The 17,840-nt window shown below is 36.9% G+C and overlaps 1 protein-coding gene across 3 annotated transcripts in view; it reads right to left on the bottom strand.

Annotated features, from left to right (window-relative positions):
* The window catches only part of Enox2 (ecto-NOX disulfide-thiol exchanger 2), a 312,579-nt gene that overhangs the window by 181,102 nt on the left and 113,637 nt on the right, over positions 1 to 17,840 (bottom strand). For 2 of the 3 annotated variants that reach the window (XM_077793748.1, XM_077793747.1), the window contains exon 3: positions 11,084 to 11,227. The exons of the other annotated variant lie outside the window; for it this stretch is intronic. The gene's annotated coding sequence lies outside the window, so the exon portion shown is untranslated. The remainder of the gene's footprint in view (positions 1 to 11,083; positions 11,228 to 17,840) is intronic. 3 annotated transcript variants of the gene reach the window in all.

The raw sequence follows: 17,840 nt of genomic DNA, 5'->3' as shown, positions 1-17,840 counted from the left end.
TTCTAACCTATTTATTTCCAAAAAGCCAGTTTTTACTAGTCTTCCACTGGTGTTTAACATACACTTTATTAATGGGTCTACACCTAATATCAACAGACAGAGGAACTGTGTCATACTACCTAGAAACAGGTTTTAGACTTGCAGACCTGGCTAAAGCACTCACTAGATGTTTAACCTTGGGTAAGTTTATTTAACCTTCATTTCTTCATCTATAAATATGGATAATAAAACATTCAAAGTGGAGGGAGTAAAAAAGAAAGAATGATTGTATATCCTCTTCTGAGAAGTGTCTGTTCAGGTCCTTGGCCCATTTATTGATTGAGTTATTTGGGGTTTTGTTTGTTTGTTTGTTTGTTTTGTTTTGTGCTTAGCTTTTTGAGTTCTTTATATACCCTAGAGATTAGTGCTCTATCTGATGTGTGAGGGGTAAAGATTTGCTCCCAAGATGTAGGCTCTCTATTCACCTCACAGATTGGTTCTTTTGCTGAGAAGAAACTTATTAGTTTGAATCCATTCCATTTATTGATATTGGTTTTAATTTTTGTGCTATAGGAGTCTTATTAAGGAAGTTGGGGCCTAATCCCACATGATAAAGATCAGGGCCTACTTTTTCTTCTATTAGATGCAGAGTCTCTGGTTTAATTCCTCAGTCCTTGATACACTTTTGTGCACGGTGAGAGATAGAGGTTTAATTTCATTTTGTTGCATATGGATTTCCAGTTTTCCCAGAACCATTTATTGAACAGGCTATCTTTTCTCCAATGCATGTTTTTGGCACCGTTGTCTAATATAAGATAATTGTAATTATGTGGGTTAGTCTCTGTGTCCTCTATTCTGTACCACTGGTCTACCAGTCTGTTTTGGTGCCAATACCATGCTGGTTTTGTTACTATTGCTCTGTGGTATAGTTAAAGGTCTAATAGTGATGCCACCTGCTTCACTTTTCCTGCTAAGGATTGCTTTAGCTATTCTGGGTCTCTAGTCAGAATGGTAGCTATTAATGCATACAAACAATTAAGTGTAGGCGAGGATGTGTGGAAAAAGGTACATTCATACATTGCTGGTGGGACTGCAAATTGGTGCAGCCAATATGGAAAGCAGTATGGAGATTTCTTGGAAAACTGGGAATTGAACCACCACTTGACCCAGCTGTCCCTCTCCTCGGTCTATATCCAAAGTACTTAAAAACAGCATATTACAGGGACACAACCACATCAATGTTTATAGCAGCACAATTCACAATAGCTAAACTGTGGAACTGACCTAGATGCCCTTCAGTATATGAATGGATTAAAATAATGTGGCATATATACACAATGGAATATTACTCAGCAATAAAAGAGAATAAAATCATGCCATTTGCAGGTAAATGGATGGAGTTGGAGAAGGTAATGCTAAATGAAGTTAGCCAATCCCAAAAAACCAAATGCCGAATATTTTCTCTGATAATAAGGAGGCTGATTTATAGTGGGGGAGGGAATGGGGGCATGAGAGGATTAGAGGAACTCTAGATAGGGCAGAGGTGTGGGAGGGAAAGAGAGGGGCCAGGGAGTTAGTAAAGATGGTGGAATGTGATGGACATCATTATCCAAAGTACATGTATGAAGACACAAATTGGTGTGAAAATACTTTATATACAAACAGAGATATGAAAAACTGTGCTGTATATGTGTAATAAAAAAGAATTATAATGCATTCTGCTATCATTTATTTTTTAAAAATCAATTTAAAATTTAAAAAAATAAAAAGAATGAATGAAGAAGATAAAAAAGGAAGAAGAACCTGTATAATATATTGTCCAAAAAGGTTAAAGTAGAGAGAATTCAAGGAAGGGGAGATAGGAGTATCAAATGAAAAAGAGGTGAAGGTGTTTGAGAATTGCCAAAAGATCACTGACTTTGACAATATGAAGGTGTCTTAGCCCATTTTATGTTGCAATAACAAAATCCCTGAGACTGGGTACTTCATAAGGAAAATAATTTTACTGGGTTCATGACTCTGGTATCTGGAAAGTCCAAGGAGCATGGCACCTCCATCTGTCTGCATCACAACATGACAAAGAAATGCAGAGCAAATAAGTCACATGCAGAATGGGCATGTGTACAAATAAGGAAGCTGTAATAATCACAAAACCACCACAGTCTAGCACAATTTAGCATAGAGGTAAAAGGCCTATATTCCTTTGGAAAACTGTAATAGAGTACTAAGTATGCTTGCTATTTTATAACAAGCTGCTCTCCTGGGAACAATCCATTCCTGCAAAACCCAACCCACTTAGAGAAACCAGCATTAATCCATTCATGACCTAATTACCTTCTTCTAGGCTTCATCTCTTAAAGGTTTAATCACCTCAACATAGCAATACTGGGGACCCACACTGCTCACACATAAACCTTTGAGAGAGAAACCATATCCTAACCATACCAGAAGTCAATAGTGACCTTTAAGAAGTCAGTTTTAGTACAAAAGGAAAGCAGCAACTTGTGGGAAAAGGGCAACATAGGAGAGATGGGGAAAGAAGGACAAAAGGCTTTGTAGTGAGCATCTGAAGCTGCAATTCATTTGCAGCTTCACTTCATTTGTAGTGAAGGAGAGGGAACGGGAAAATTTTGACTTGATATGGTTAGAGGTTTAAGTAATGCAATGGCTGTACATGTATCTCAGTTTAGAGCTGCAATGGCTTCTAACTCCTATAAACACTTCCAACTCTACTTTTCCTCTTTGCCATGATTAGGAAATGGTGAAGGAAGAGAGAAGTTCCTATTCACAAAGCATCTTCCTTCTTCCCTTTGTCTAACACTGCAGAGGAAGAATATGATAGTAAAACCATTTCTCATTTACAATTTCACAAGATTGCCAGTTGAACAATTACAACAGACTCCGTGTATACTAAAACCTCATTAATTTGGACTACATGCATTTGGAATTTGTAGTAATTTAACCTGGGCTGGTGTTACCTTTGTACCATTTACAAAGAAAGGGTTCACTAAGTAAATAGTATGAACAAGATTTCAAGGGAGATAATTTAGCCTGCCAGGGGCTTATTTCACCTATTTTAAAGAACAGACTGTTTTTTAAAGAACTTCAGTATATTCACCATTTGAATGCAAATTGATTCTACTAATTATAGATCGGTGTAATCTGCTGTTAAAAACCTATCTCTGCAACAGTTAACTTTGCTCTTACCAAGTATGCTTATTAGAAACAAATTGACAATTCTTTAAAGTTAATTCATAATTTAGATTAATGCATACCCCTTTTCCCTACCCTCATGAATTAACTATAATTTAGGGGGTATTACCCTAAATTAGCACATCATTTATGATACAGTGGAAAAATTAATAAGTCATCGGAAAGACTTGAAGCAGCCAAAATAGGTGTTTTAAAGTTGATGTACCAAAGCCCATGCACTCTATCCATGACAGGTTCTATTGACAGCTGATTTAGCTCTTGCTTAACATACTAATATAACAAATCAACTGGGAAATCTGGGTGGGTGTTTTTAAGTTCATAACTAATTTGAAGAAGGAAAAGGGCTGCTATATGAAGGGACACTGAGAGCAATAATAAGTGACAGCAAACTGCAGAAAGGAAATAGGACTTATATAAAATGTAGCTATAATAATCACAAAACCACCACAGTCTAGCACAATTTAGTATAGAGGTATAAGGCCTATATTCCTTTGGAAAACTGTAATAGAGTATTAAAGTATAGTGCAATAACTAATGGCTTGAATTATGTCCCTAAATGATCAAATAAATTTAAATTATGTTGAATCTATGCTTTAAAAAGCAGATAAGTTTACACACGCACGCGTACATACACACGTACATGCACACACTCTCATACACACAATTCGTACCTGTAATGACTAATCTAAAAATGTGAAACATGTTGATGTTTCAAAAGAGAGGTTCATAATATTATCATATAATAATGATGATGATAGCAAAATAATAGCAATATTTATTAAGTAGTTACTCTGTACAGATAGCAAGCTAAGTACTTTACCCTACAAGATTTCAAATAATTCTAATAATACAAAAAGGTAGGTTTTATTATCACTCTACTTTACAGTTGAAGAAGTGAAACTCAGAGAGGTTAAGCAACTGACTGCAGGCCACAGAGAAAGACAGAGCCAGGGTTATAACAGGCCACTTCTTTGGTTGTCCATTATGCCTTTCCACACTCCAGAAAATACAGCTCCTTTCTTGAGGGCACCATACAGTTAATATTGTACTGCATTTTCATTTTCCAAATTCAATCTTAACAAATGTATTGATTTATAAGCAGAAATATGTATAATCTAAGAGACAGATATAATATTATATTTATAAACATGCTTCATTGCTCAAGATAAAAGTGAAGGCAATAGTTAAAAAAAAAAAAAACGTATTGAACACATCTATTATATTAGGTCCATTCCAAAATCTCAGATCCCTCTTTGTGCACTGGAAACTCTATTTGCAAATGAATAACCAAGCAACAAAAAGAAGAAATGTTAAAATATCAAGTAACCACTCAATGTCTGGTTCTCCTATTGTTTCTTATTCCTTTTGGGGAAATTTAAGATGAAAATAGGCCAATGGGACTTGAAGTATGGAGGAAAGATTAAGGGGAGACTAAAAATTCAGTTGGCTATTATAGAGGATTTAGGAAAATCTATTTGCCAGCTGTTTTAAAAGAATTATAAGGACATAAAAGACATATGGGCATGGTATGTATTGGGAGGAAGAGAGGCGGAGGTGTGGTGATACAAATATATGCAGCTAACTGTGTTAGAAGTGAGACAGCCTGCCACACGTACATACAAAGACAAATGTACAGTGAAACAGGCACTCCTGTAATTCCTTCTACCTAAACCAATGATCTTTATTCATCTCCTCTTGTCTCAAGTCTACCCATTCTTCAAGGATCAGCTAAAAATGTCACTTCTGCCCTGAAGCATTCTATAATCCCTAAAGCTGAATCAAATTCTCCCTAATTTCTGCTCCCATAGGTTTTTATCCCCTTAAGCACATTGACTACAGCACTGATGATACTCTCATTATTAGAGTTATTCATAACTGCTCTCCCCTCCCATCTATTCTCTCATGAGGGGAGTGGTTCTTCCTCATTTCTTTTTTTTTTTTTTGCATCACAATTCTTTTTTTTTTTTATTGGTCGTTCATAACATTACATAGTTCTTAATACATCATATTACACGGTTGATTCACGTGGATTATGAACTCCCGCTTTTACCCCGTATACAAATTGCTGTATCACATCCGTTTCCCTTCCATTGATTGACATATTGCCTTTCTAGTGTCTGATGTATTCTGCTGTCTGTCCTATTCTCTACTATCCCCCCTCCCCTCCCCTCCCCTCCCCTCCCCTTTTCTCTCTCTACCCCTTCTACTGTAAATCATTTCTTCCATTTGTATTATCTTGTCTTACCCCTCCTTTCCTCTTATATGACATTTTGTATAACCCTGAGGATCGCCTTCCATTTCCATGCAATTTCCCTTCTCACTCCCTTTCCCTCCCACCTCTCATCCCTGTTTAATGTAAATCTTCTTCTCAAGCTCTTCGTCCCTACCCTGTCCTTGTTTACTCCCCTTATATCAAAGGAGTCATTTGGTATTTGTTTTTTAAAGATTGACTGGCTTCACATAGCATAATCTGCTCTAATGCCATCCATTTCCCTCCAAATTCTATGATTTTGTCATTTTTTAATGCAGAGTAATACTCCATAGTATATAAATGCCACATTTTTTTTATCCATTCATCTATTGAAGGGCATCTAGGCTGGTTCCACAGTCTTGCTATCGTGAATTGAGCTGCTATGAACATCGATGTAGCAGTGTCCCTGTAGCATGCTCTTGTTAGGGCTTTAGGGAATAGACCGAGAAGGGGAATAGCTGGGTCAAATGGTGGTTCCATTCCCAGCTTTCCAAGAAATCTCCATACTGCTTTCCAAATTGGCTGCACCAATTTGCAGTCCCACCAGCAATGAACAAGAGTGCCCTTTTCCCCGCATCCTCTCCAGCACTTATTGTTGTTTGACTTCCTAATGGCTGCCAGTCTTACTGGAGTGAGATGGTATCTTAGGGTAGTTTTGATTTGCATTTCTCTGACTTCTAGCGATGGTGAGCATTTTTTCATGTACTTGTTGATTGATTGTATGTCCTCCTCTGAGAAGTGTCTGTTCAGGTCCTTGGCCCATTTATTGATTGGGTTATTTGTTATCTTATTGTCTAATTTTTTGAGTTCTTTGTATATTCTGGTTATTAGGGCTCTATCTGAAGTGTGTGGAGTAAAGATTTGTTCCCAGGATGTAGGCTCCCTGTTTATCTCTCTTATTGTTTCTTTTGCTGAGAAAAAACTTTTAAATTTGAGTAAGTCCCATTTGTTGATTCTATTTGTTAACTCTAGCGCTATGGGTGTCCTATTGAGGAATTTGGAGCCCGATCCCACAGCGTGTAGATCATAACCAACTTTTTCTTTTATCAGATGCCATGTCTCTGATTTAATATCAAGCTCCTTGATCCATTTTGAGTTAACTTTTGTGCACGGCGAGAGATAGGGATTCAGATTCATTTTGGTGCAAATGGATTTCCAGTTTTCCCAGCACCATTTGTTGAAGATGCTATCCTTCCTCCATTGCATGCTTTTAGCCCCTTTATCAAAAATAAGATAGTTGTAGTTTTGTGGATTGGTTACTGTGTCCTCTATTCTGTACCATTGGTCCACCCACCTGTTTTGGTACCAGTACCATGCTGTTTTTGTTACTATTGCTCTGTAGTATAGTTTGAAGTCTGGTATCGCTATACCGCCTGATTCACACTTCCTGCTTAGTATTGTTTTTGCTATTCTGGGTCTTTTATTATTCCATATGAATTTCATGATTCTTTTATCGATTTCTACAAGATATGCTGTTGGGATTTTGATTGGCATTGCATTGAACTTATATAGGACTTTTGGTAATATCGCCATTTTGATGATGTTAGTTCTGCCTATCCATGAGCAGGGTATATTTTTCCATCTTCTAAGGTCTTCTTCTATGTCTTTCTTTAGGGTTCTGTAATTTTCATTGTATAAATCTTTCACCTCCTTTGTTAGGTTGATTCCCAAGTATTTTATTTTTTGGGGGGATATTGTGAATGGAGTAGTTGTCCTCATTTCCGTTTCAGAGGATTTGTTGCTGATATACAGGAATGCCTTTGATTTATGCGTGTTGATCTTATATCCTGCCACTTTGCTGAATTCATTTATTAGCTCTAATAGCTTCTTTGTTTGGGTCTGCTAGGTATAGAATCATATCATCTGCAAATAGTGATAATTTAAGTTCTTCTTTTCCTATTTTTATGCCTTTAATTTCTTTCGTCTGCCTAATTGCTCTGGCCAGTGTTTCGAGGACTATGTTGAACAGAAGTGGTGAGAGAGGGCATCCCTGTCTTGTACCAGATCTTAGAGGGAATGCCTTCAATTTTTCTCCATTCAGAATGATGCTGGCCTGTGGCTTATCATAGATTCCTTTTACAATGTTGAGGTATGATCCAGTTATCCCTAATTTTTCTAGAGTTTTGAACATAAAGGGATGCTGTACTTTGTCGAAAGCTTTTTCTGCATCTATCGAGATGATCATATGGTTCTTATTTTTAAGTCTATTGATGTGGTGGATAACATTTATTGATTTCCGTATATTGAACCAACCTTGCATACCAGGGATGAATCCTACTTGATCATGGTGTATAATTTTTTTGATATGTATTTGAATCCGATTCGCCAGAATTTTATTGAGGATTTTTGCATCAAGGTTCATTAGAGATATTGGTCTGTAGTTTTCTTTCTTTGAAGTGTCTTTGTCTGGTTTCGGAATCAGGGTGATGTTGGCCTCGTAGAACGAATTTGGAAGTTCTCCCTCTTTTTCTATTTCCTGAAATAGCTTGAAAAGTATTGGTGTTAGTTCCTCTTTAAAGGTTTTGTAACACTCTGCTGTATACCCATCCGGTCCTGGGCTTTTCTTAGTTGGTAGTATTTTGATGGTTTCTTCTATTTCCTCTATTGTTATTGGTCTGTTTAGGTTGTCTATATCCTCCTGGCTCAATCTGGGCAGATCATAAGACTCAAGGAATTTATCTATGCCTTCACTATCTTCTATTTTATTGGAGTATAAGGATTCAAAGTAATTTCTGATTATCTTCTGTATTTCTGAAGTGTCTGTTGTGATATTGCCTTTTTCATCCCGTATGCTAGTAATTTGGGTTCTCTCTCTTCTTCTCTTCGTTAGCATGGCTAAGGGTCTGTCAATTTTATTTATTTTTTCAAAGAACCAGCTTTTAGTTTTGTCAATTTTTTCAATTGTTTCTTTTGTTTCAATTTCATTAATTTCAGCTCTGATTTTAATTATTTCTTGCCTTCTACTTCTTTTGCTGTTGTTTTGCTCTTCTTTTTCTAGGATTTTGAGATGAAGTATGAGATCATTTATTTGTTGGTTTTTTCTTTTTTTGAGGAATGAACTCCAAGCAATGAATTTTCCTCTTAGAACTGCTTTCAATGTGTCCCATAGATTCCGATATGTTGTGTCTGTGTTTTCATTTAACTCTAGGAATTTTTTAATTTCCTCCTTGATGTCTTCTAAAACCCATTGATCACTCAGCAACCTATTGTTCATTCTCCAGGTGATGTTTGATTTTTCCTTTCTTCTTTTATCATTGATTTTCAGTTTCATTCCATTACGATCAGACAAGATGCATGGTATTATCTCTACCTCTTTGTATTGTCTAAGAGTTGCCCTGTGACATAGTATATGGTCTATTTTTGAGAAGGTTCCATGTGCTGCTGAGAAAAAAGTGTAGCTACTTGATGTTGGGTGGTATAGTCTATATATGTCAATTAAGTCTAGGTTGTTAATTGTGTTATTGAGTTCTATAGTTTCCTTATTTAACTTTTGTTTGGAAGATCTGTCCAGTGGTGAGAGAGGTGTGTTGAAGTCTCCCATGATTATTGTATGGTGGTCTATTAGACTCTTGAACTTGAGAAGAGTTTGCTTGATGAACACAGCTGCACCATTATTTGGGGCATATATATTTATGATTGTTATGTCTTGTTGGTGTATGGTTCCCTTGAGCAGTATGAAGTGTCCTTCTTTGTCCCTTTTGATTAGCTTTGGCTTGAAATCTATTTTATTAGATATGAGTATGGACACTCCTGCTTGTTTCCGCGGTCCATATGAGTGATATGATTTTTCCCAACCTTTCACCTTCAGTCTATGTATATCTTTTCCTATCAAATGCATCTCCTGTAGACAGCATATTGTTGGGTCTTGTTTTTTGATCCATTCTACTAGCCTGTGTCTCTTAATTGGTGAGTTTAAGCCATTAACATTTAGGGTTATTATTGAGATATGGTTTGTTCTTCTATCCATGTTTGTTTATTGATGTTACTAAACCTGATTTGTTATCCTCTTTGACTACTTTCCCCCCTTTACTGTCCTACCTCCCATTGTTGGTTTTCAATATTATTTTCCATTTCCTCTTCCTGTAATGTTTTGCCAAGGATTTTTTGAAGAGATGGTTTTCTAGCTGCGAATTCTTTTAACTTTTGTTTATCATGGAAGGTTTTAATTTCATCTTCTAACCTGAAGCTTAATTTCGCCGGATACAAGATTCTTGGTTGGAATCCATTTTCTTTAAGCGTTTGAAATATGTTATTCCAGGATCTTCTAGCTTTTAGAGTCTGTGTTGAGAGATCAGCTGTTATTCTGATTGGTTTACCCCTAAATGTAATCTGCTTCCTTTCCCTTGTAGCTTTTAAAATTCTCTCCTTATTCTGTATGTTGGACATCTTCATTATAATGTGTCTAGGTGTGGATCTCTTATGATTTTGCACATTCGGCATCCTGTAGGCTTCTAGGATTTGGGATTCTGTCTCATTCTTCAAGTCTGGGAAGTTTTCTTGTATTATTTCACTGAATAGATTGCTTAATCCTTTGGTTTGGAGCTCTGTGCCTTCCTGTATCCCAATGACTCTTAAGTTTGGTCTTTTGATATTATCCCATAGCTCTTGAATGTTCTGCTCATGGTTTCTTAGTAGACTTGCTGAGCTATCTATGTTCTTTTCAAGTTGAAATACTTTGTCTTCATTGTCTGATGTTCTATCTTCTAAGTGATCCACTCTGCTGGTAGTATTCTCAATTGAGTTTTTAAGTTGGTTTATTGTTTCCTGCATTTCTAGTATTTCTATTTGTTTGTTTTTTATTACCTCTATCTCCCTGTGAAATTGATCTTTTACTTCCTGGATTTGTTTGTCAATGTGATCTTTCATTGTCTGATTTTGCTGTCTCATGTCTTCCTTGAGACTCCAGATCATCTGAAGCATGTATGTCCTGAGCTCTCTATCTGACATTCCATCTGTTGCAGCTATTACCTCTTCTAAAGTTGAGTTGACCTGCATTGCCTGTGGTCCTTTCTTTCCTTGTCGTTTCATACTGCTGGCGTTTCTTTCTGCTTGGTGAAATTGTTGTGTCTTTGATATTTTCCCCCTCTATTTATTTATATTGCTCTTGTATAGTTGAAAAATCACCCTTGCAGGGCAGGTAGTGGCTGTGATCCTCCTCCAATTAGTGTGATCCGTCTACCATGCTGGCAGGCCCTAGGTCTGCTTTGCTGGTCGGTCAAAGGTCCACCTACCCAGCAGGCACCAGGGGCACCTGTGTCACTCCATAGGTTGCTGGGCCTAACCTCCCGATGGGTTGCAGGTTGGCCTAGCTTGCAGGCACTGGGGGAGGGGCCGGTTCCGCCCCTCAGCAGGCTTTGGGCCCGCTCTGCTGGTGTTCACAGTCCCCCTCCTACCTGCAGACACTGGGGGAGGGGACGGGCCTAGCCCTCAGCCGTCCGCCGGACCTGTCCTTGTGGGTCTGGTCTGCGTTCCCCACCGGCGCGTGTAGCTGCTGTCACTTAGCTGGTTGCTGGTCCTGACCCTCTTCCTCATTTCTGAAGCTCCTCCAAGTCCTGGCACAATCCTTACCACATACTAGGCTCTAGGAAAATGTTGATTCAATAGCACTGACTTAAGACAGTGCATTATCACCTAGCTTACCTGAAGGAGTATTTGTTCTCTTTCTTTTCTTGCTTGATTCCCCTCCATTCTCAATGAGGCCTTCTGTGACCAGAGGGCCACTGGCACTACCAAACTGCAGGGGCTCGTTGTTGTTGGCAGGGTCAAAGGGCAGCTGGTTCAATCCTAAAGAAGAAAAAGAAAGCCAAAGTCCAGACTCCATTAAGGACTGGGATCATCTCCAGATTTTATTCTATGAGCCAGTAGTGACCTTTTAGGTCTCAAGATCCTAGGAGTTAAGAGTGAATTCCTCAGATAGTTGCCCTGTGGAATTTTTATAGATCTTATTGACAAGTACATAATTAAAATATAGGATAGCAGCTCTGTTACTTGTTAGATCCCTCCTGTTTCTGTGAGAACCTAATATTTCTGTCCATGAGCTATATATTTTCTATTTCCTCCCTTAAAAAGTAGGATCAGCCAGGCATGGTGACACATGAATATAGTCCAGCTACTAGGGAAACTGAGGCAGGAGAATCACTCAAGTCCAGGAGTTCAAGGCCAGCCTGGGCATAATCAGACTTTGTCTCAAATAGAAAAAAGATAGGCCCTTCTTTAAATGTACCTATAGCTGTACCAGCTCTTCCTTTGATAAAGCTTGGCTTTGTATTTTTTTGGATTATCTCCTGACATTTTTTCATTATTTCATTACAAGTTTTGTTGAAGTGATACAGAAATAATTATTATAATGTCCTGATGTCAAAGTCACTGCTGATGATATCATGGAGGTTTCTTAAAAAGTAAACCATAAATCCATGGCAATGGCAATATGAGAAAAGAAAACAAAAAGACATTGTCACAGAGGGGTTACTCAGTCACTGTATTGATATGAAGTTATGACCCAGGTTTGGGGGTGTTAATCTCATTTTCTTCAAATGCTATCAGAAGCATGGTCACTTTACTAGCTACTGCTGTACCATATAAGATGACAAAAGGCATTTTCTACTCTCTAACCCTTATATACTTCAGTCAGGGGTGATCAGAGATACTTTCTTATTCCTCTGGCGGCAGCACTTAGAGTTTCAAGTGTTTCAATTAAAACTTCTTGAAATATGGAATCAAAAGATTTGTTAAATTCCAAAGTAAAGACATCTCTTCTTAGCCTTTTATCCACTAGTTCTCTAATCCTATCAAAAGGGGAATCAGGTTAGCCTGATAGAGTTCATTCTTCAATTTCCATTTTTTCTATGGCCTATAGCTTTACACTTCTTCAGATAAAGTTGCAAAATATCAATAAAAAGCTTGGAATCCAGACAGCTAAAGGTCAATAAAATTTCAATAAAATGAATACAAAGTTCTAACAAAATGAATTCCCATTATTGTTTATAATAAAGACTGTCCCCTTGTTAATGTTTTCAGCCTACATAGAAAGTACTATTTCTTTAGCAATCAGATTCCACTTGAAACACCTCCATTAAATGGCCTTTGGGATTTGTCAAACATCTTTCCTTTTCATCATGTGAGTAACTAAGTGAAAGGATAAAACTTGCTTCTATATCTTAAGTCAACTATTCACTACATCATATCCATGTCCTATTAAAATATCTAGCATGGCTGGGTGTGGTGGCACACATCTGTAATCCTAGTGGCTCAGGAGACTAAGGCAGGAGGATCACAAGTTCAAAGCCAGGCTCAGCAACTTAGTGAGGACCTAAGTAACTTAGCAAGACCCTCTCTCAAAATAAAAAATAAAAGGGCAAGGATGTGGCTCAGTGGTTAATTGGCCTGGGTTCAATCAGTGAATCACCCCCCAAAAGAAAATCTCTACTATGACTAGAACTATAAAAATATGTATATTAGAAAATATTGAAGTCACAACCAAGATTATTTTCAAAATCTACATTTTATATCATTTAAAAATGAAGATTTTTCTTGCACCTGAGTAGTCCAAAGTCAAATATGATAAGCATATTATTCCAAAACTTTTCTTGGCATTTCTTTCTGCAGCATCATACTGATCAAAATAAGTTCTATGGAAAACAGAATGGTATAGTGGAAAGAGTGTGCTAGATTGGGGTTCAAATCATGATTACCCTTCCTACTAGATAGCTTTTGGCAATTCATGTAGTCTCACACCTAGTTTTCTAATATAAAATGGGGAGACATAAGACTATACAAGGTTATTGCAAAGATTAACAAACATAGTTATGATAATTATATAATTCTAAATGAACTAAAATAAATTAAATGAATTAAAATAAACGATAAGCTTATAGGTTCTTCTAAGGAGGAGCTCTCTCCCTTCACCTCACTCCTCCCACAACTATATTCCTTATGCCTAACACCATATCTAACATATAATAAATGTTGAATTAATTAATTAATCCTCAATAAGTGGGGGTAGGTGACTCATCATATTAACCCATGTAATTAGAGTAAAGACTTGGCAGCTGATCATCAAGAATTAATGCCACAACTGAAAATTTCTGATGCTGATTATAGCAACATTACTTAAAATAGATTTTCAATGCATCTCTATCATTTGAGTACTATACAGCAAAATGGGGGAAATCCTGATTAAAAGGAATGCTCAAGGATCAGGAGGTTCTGATTAATGGTTTTTAATCATAAAAGTCTTTCTTATTTTGTCTTGCATTTGATAATTCACAGAATAATATATCAGTCTACTTCCATGCCCTATTAAGTAGATGACTGAGGATCTTACAGAGTTTCAGAGCAGTACCTAAGTCATAGGACTTGGTAAAAGTATTAAATGAGATCATATATGAGATCATAAAGGTAGAATATTCTATACCACATCTGGCACACAGTATATGTTCAATAAACACATAAATGTACATTTTTTATAAATGTATATTTTAATCGTGTCTGGGGTGTGGCCCTGATCTCCAATTCCTGCTTTCACCCAGACTGCCACTGCTTCCATTTTCCTTTGGGATGAACAGATGAAACGTCCAGGATGGGTCTGGGTGCTGAAGCTAAATGGACATGGTAGGCTCAATAAATATTAACTGCTACTGTTATAATACTGAATTTCCATTTTAAATATCTCATATTGTTGATGTATAATGTGAAGAGATAAATCTGAATTTTCCCTGATCCAAGGATATTGCCTGATTTTCCCACTGAACTTTTTCACTGCTTATTTGTATCTTTTTGAAAAAGTTGAAGGAGTCCAGGAAAAAAAAATCTGGTGAACTAAATTGTTCTTACTCTTTATTTAATCCCAGATGATATCTTGGGGGATTTGGGTATTTTATTCCTCATGTTAATTTACAGATCCTTTTGATACTGAATAAGACTGAGATTCCAAGTACATTCTGTGTCTTCTTCACCTCATATATAATCCAGATATGTGAAAATCCTGATAATTTGGTATAATATTTTAGGCCTTATTTTTTATAGGGAAAGATCTCATGTCAAGGAGAAAGAGACATCTCACTCAGTAACCTGATTCACTAAAAACAAATCCACATTTTATATTATCCAGAACCCAATATAGTATCTAAAGATTTATAGTTCAAGAGCAAAGGCTATAGAAATAGCAAAATCCTATGATACCAGAACATCCTAGCTACTTTTATTGTATTGTTTCATTCTCCCCCTAAGACAACAACCTACTTACAGGATCTTTCTGTGCTGTATATATGTGATGCATGCTAAATGTTATTTAAAATAAGATAGCTCCATTAAAATTATTTAGATCCTAAAAAGAAAACTATCACTTTAATTTCAAGAATTCTTGCTGGAAAAATTTCAATGATGACATAAACATAAAAGTATTACCAATTACCATACTGTAATTCTCACCAAAATGACATAGTTTAATCTTTAATCTCTTATGGAAGCAATTCCTGGCATTTTCTACTAGAAATAATGAAATGGAAAGTATTATTAGGAAGAACTTTTGAGGTCATCTAGTTCATGCTCAGCAATATAGAAATTTTGTCTACCTGATTCCTGAGAGGCTTGGGGCACTTTTTTGCCTGGGGTCCATTCCTTGCCAGGCTCATAGGCTTTCAGCTGGCTTTCCTTTTAAAAACTACTACCCACATGATTTGGGGGATTCCTTTTATTTCCCCCAAACTGCTTATCATTCCTAGAATGAGTACATGAGATATTAAATTTTTTAAGCATTCTACTGATAGTGGCTGCAAGAAAAACAAATGAAGAAGTTTAAGACATCTAACAGAATGAAGTCAGAAAATTTCTCGTCTTAAAGCATTTCTCATAGTCCTTGCCCTTTTATTCTTAAGGATAAACTTAATAAAACTTCGTAGCCTATTCAGTTTTCCCCCTACATCTCATCTTCTTATCCTCCAAGTTTACAAAATTTACAGGTTATTCACAATAAAGTCCAAATTGATAAAATAAAAACAAATAGATCAAAAAATATTAGTGTCATAGATTTCTGCTATTTCTGTACCTTATGGTTACAACCAAACAAATCTATATGGTAATATATTCTTGTCTAAAACCAAAGTGACTACTATAGACAACTGACCAGCTGTTATTTCATGTCATGTCAAAATACAAATTATGTGCTGGGTGTATGGTGCATGCCTGTAATCACACCAGCTCTAGGAGGATTGCAAGTTCAAAGTCAGCCTCAGCAAAAAGCAAAGCACCAAGCAACTCAGCAAGACCCTGTCTCTAAATAAAATACAAAATAGGGCTGGGGATGTGGCTCTGTGGTCAAGTGCTCCTGAATTCAATCCCTGGTACCCACCCCCCAAATACCTATTATGTGACTTCGCAGCACACAGAATGCCTCTTTAGAAAGTATGAATACCAGGGAAGGGTAGTGGAAGGATTCTTGGAGAATGACATTTCTCATCCAATCTAAGTGGGGAAGTTAAACACCTCAGAAACAAATCAAGTAGTTCACATGCAATGATGTCTACCATACAAATGCAAATGATTCCTGGGCTTTGAGGAAAGCACTGAAGAATTTTCATGATTCTTGTGAAAGAAGATCAATGATCTTTTTATGCCCAGCAGCTGTAATAGTTACTGTCACAATTCACTCTACTTAGTTTTCCACTATCAGGTCAAATTAATACCAACCTTCAAGATACAATCTAACACTTTTAATGACTGCCTCAGGTTATAGGACCAAAATGTGATCCCATGGATCCATGTCACTTCTTATTTGCAGCTGTGGCCCATAGAATATATAACCTTAGCAAAAAGAAACACAACTCCATTCTGGATTAGATCCCTTTAAAAGAAAATGGTTAAAGTCCTGAGAAATCTGATAAATTAAATCAAAGGCAGCAATGTAGACATAGAAATTCATGTTAAAAAAATTAAACGTTTTTGGTAATTTGAATATTCTAGTTAGTTTGTCTTTATAACAAGTATCTGCAACCTCAATCTTATTTTCCAAGTGAATTTAGTTTAAAATAAGATATGGGACTCATGGTGGTGGTGATATCCAAATTAGTTTTTAAATTAAAAACTTTTGGGAAATACCAAGTTGGCCTAATGGACATGCTGGAAGATGCGTTTGTAGAATTTACCCATGTGAGAAACAAAAGGTCCGGTGGTCCCTTTTTAGAATATAGTATTCAGCCTTAACTAGATTCAATTGTAGCCATTTCAATTATAGACCTTTCCTTTGCCCACCCCAATTTTGAAATTGGCCAATTGTGTAGATTGTACCCCTGAGCTCCTCCATTCAGGGTGAAGGGCAGTGCTACATTAGGAATATAAACAGGCAGACTGCCCACCTAGGCTGCTTGCTAACCAGGTTCCCATACACACCCTTCTGGCAGAAGTAAAGTTTGCCTTGACCACCCACTTTGGACACATTTGATTTATTGGGGGCACCTGGGTATTTCTAACTCCCATCTCTGGGATCTTATCTTCACTTCATTCATCCTCCTGCTTTATCAGTCAAGGCCTGAAAACCATGGCCTCTGGATTTACAGCTCTTACCACCCAGCAGTTCTACTTGCTATTTTTGAAGAAATATTCACACTGTTCATAAGAATTGAATTGAACTATCATCCTTTAGCCAAGGGGTTGGCAGCACAAACAACTGAACATTTCTCAGTACCAGATCTTAACTGATATCAAACAAATGAAGACTATTGTATCAATTTCATGAATCCAATATTCCATATAACTGGTTTAGCTAAAGCAAGGGGAATTGTAAAGGATTAATTGGTGAATGAAGATAATGGGGAAGAGATAAGAAAGGAAAGGACAAATGTTCTCTTCCACTAAGGGGCTTGCTTGAAGGGTGGTAGACATAAAAATTGTCAGGGCAAAATTTACATTTAAGACGCCTTTTTCAAGGTATGATACAGGTGATAGGCAAATTTTCATTAGCAGTGACCCTTCAGCAATTTCCAGTGATTCTCTTAACTACTTGGTGAAGGCACTTGAGTCCCTCATAAAAAGGTTCCATCCATTTCAAGCCTTGTCTTCCATTATGTCCCAGCTTGTACTCTACCTAGCACTTTCCAAACTTTTTAATGTGCATATATATTCCCTGGGGATTTGTTAAACTACAGATTCAGATTCAGTAAGTTGGAAGTCCGATTTTCTAACAAGTTCCCAAATGATGCTGTTCCATCTGGTGTGGGGATCACACTTTGGGACTATCTAGCATTCATAAATCTCTCCAATACTTTCCAACCTCCACACTTTGGTGCACACTGCCCCTCCCTCTACCTACTTCTTGATTCACAACATTTAAAATATTATCCTTCCTTTAGGGTTTATCTCAGAAGCTATTTCATTTATGGTTGTGCTTTTTCTTATTTACCTA

Source organism: Urocitellus parryii, chromosome X (assembly GCF_045843805.1).
Source record: "Urocitellus parryii isolate mUroPar1 chromosome X, mUroPar1.hap1, whole genome shotgun sequence".
NCBI lineage: Eukaryota > Metazoa > Chordata > Mammalia > Rodentia > Sciuridae > Urocitellus > Urocitellus parryii.
This window is presented reverse-complemented; position numbering and strand designations above follow the sequence as displayed.